Source organism: Pterocles gutturalis, unplaced genomic scaffold (genome assembly GCF_000699245.1).
Source record: "Pterocles gutturalis isolate BGI_N339 unplaced genomic scaffold, ASM69924v1 scaffold16565, whole genome shotgun sequence".
NCBI classification, from domain to species: Eukaryota; Metazoa; Chordata; class Aves; order Pterocliformes; family Pteroclidae; genus Pterocles; species Pterocles gutturalis.
In genome coordinates, this window is record NW_010138565.1 from 9,716 (window position 1) to 12,341 (window position 2,626).

Consider the following 2,626-nt stretch of genomic DNA (forward strand, 5'->3'; position numbering starts at 1 on the left):
GGATGATGTCTCTGATGACTAAGAAGGAGATACCCAGAGACTGGGAGCCTCAGGGAGGGGGAAGCCCAGGGACTTGGTGCCTCCCACTCCTGGGACCACAGCTCTCTGGGCTTCCACTCACTGGGGGTCCCCATCACTGGGCACCCCCCTCACTGAGCCTCCCACACACCGGGCATCATGAGTGGCTGCCCAGCCTTGAGGAGGGGGCGGTGGGTGCAGAGCCATCCCTCCCCTCACCTGGGCAGCATCCAGAAGACCCTTCCCCGACGGCAAAGCAACCCTGAAAGCTTGAATTGCCCGCACAAAGGGACTCTTGACTCCTCTGATGATCTCTTAGCTTTCTGAACATCTTCCCTTCTTCTCCACCTCAAGATGGGTAAATGATCTTACGCCCATTTAACAGAAGAAGCACCAAACTCTACAACTTACCCAAAATCACATCACTTCCTGCTGGTGCCCATGCCATTTGCAGGATGCCCTTATCCAAGGCAAGAAGCAACACCAATATTAAGAGATGCGTATTTTATGTTCATTTCTGATGTTGCCTCTCTCATTTAAACACCATGGTTTGACTTCTCCATCTCAGGTTCACAAAATGTGGAAAAACCAGTTCCCAGGAGCTGCAGGATGAACATCTCCCATCTCCAAGGGGTTCTGTAGTGCAACAGAGGATTAATTAGTTGAGGCAACTCACAGCACTACAGCTGCAGGGCCACACCAGGGAAACACCATGGCCACCACAATACTCCAGCTTCCCAACAGCAAGAGTGTTCCCACACCGGGGGAGCACCAACCTCCTGTCCCCGTGAGATGCCACTGTTTTGGTTTTAACCATCCTGAGCTGGTCCGAGCTAGCTCCACCAGCCTCTGTAATGCAAGGTACAACCTCTCAGGGAGTCCTCTCCTTGCTTTGCTGCTCCAGTTGCCTCCCGGGTGCTCAGGGACGGGCTGTGTGATGTAAATCAACCTGCTTGAGGCTGGATTTTTCTGGGGCCAGGGGGATTTGGCACCTGTAAAGCACCTGGGCAAGGTGAGTCCCAGAAATACCAGGAAACCAGCCCAGGAGGCTGGGCTGAGGAGGGAAGGATGCTCATCAGCCACGTACGCTCTGCCCAAGGATAAAGGATCCTCATCTAAACCTTTGCACCTCTGGGTCAGTGAGAAGAGCCTGGCAGCACCTCCCAAAGTCCTGCTGCATGCCTGGGCTTTGACATCTTCTTCCAAAGTGTTTCTTCAGCTCAGCTAGGTGTTTGCAAGGAAATCTCACAGCAGAAAGCAAAGTCCTGTCCAGTAGAGCAAGAGGTGCATCGATCATGGCAGTCGGCGCTTCCACCAGCCCAGGCAGGGACAAGGATGTGTACCCAGCTGCACCTTTGCAGAAAGCCAGCCATCCATCACCGTGCAGCGACAGCAGAGGAGAGAAGGGACAAGTCAGACAGCAAGCACTGGCAAAGAGTCAGGCAGCGCCCGAGCCGAGCTGCATCGGCAGCGCAAGACTCCCACGGCATTGATCAGCGTGGAATGACACGAAATCCCTCCTGGGAACACGCTGCCTCACACCCGGACTCTCCAAACATGAGTCTTTTGAAAAGGGAATAGCCATAAATTTTAAACTTTAAGCTTAAAGGGGCCTTACAGGAAAGATGGGGAGAGACTCTTTATCAGGGGTAGAGGGACAGGACGAGGGGGAACGGCTTTAAGCTGAAAGAGGGGGGATTTAGATGAGATATGAGGAAGAAATGTTTTCCTGTGCGGGGGGTGAGGCAGTGGCCCAGGGTGCCCAGAGAAGCTGTGGATGCCCCATCCCTGGAGGGGTTCAAGGCCAGGCTGGATGAGGCTTTGGGCAACCTGGGCTGGTGGGAGGTGTCCCTGCCCATGGCAGGGGGGGGAACTCAATGATCTCTAAGGTCTCTTCCAACCCAAACCATTCTCTGATCCTAAATCATCCCTCACAGGGGGGGACAGAAACAGGGACACGAGTGGGGAAAATGTCTGCAAGGGGAGGACAGAGGAATAATGGCTTTCTTGCCCTACGCAGCATTAGCGATGCTGGCCTAGCTGACAATAGACCATTTCATTGCAATGGCCTGAGTCTGAGGTTTATAACTTTGGAGGGGGGCTCCTCTCAAAGCCAGAAGGGAGGCAGCTCATCTTGCAGGACCAGATGTGCCTTATTGCACTTGATGAGGCAGGTGGGAGAAATTAAGGGCGTGTTACACTTGCTCGCTAAAAAGCACCGGCTAGAGGTGAAGCTTTATCTTTGCAAGGTCTAAATTACAGCTCTTTCTCCCCATTTGTCCCCAGCCCCACCAAGGGGAGCACGCTCAGGGGAGACTGTTTCACGACCAGGCTGGATGAGGTTTTGGGCAACCTGGGCTAGTGGGAGTCCCATGGCAGGGGGTTGGATCTCGATGATCTGTGAGGTCCTTTCCAACCCAAACCATTCTGTGATGCAATGAAAGGAGGAGCAGGCTGTATTTGTAGGCTCATGTAAAGCACCAGCTAGCACCCTGATTTCTCTGTCCCCTCCTGGGCTGGAGACTGGAGCAAACCCCCACAGACAGCCCTGCCAAGGGCAGGTGAGAGGGGTAAAAATCCCAGTAGGAGGGATCGGATTTAGAACCAG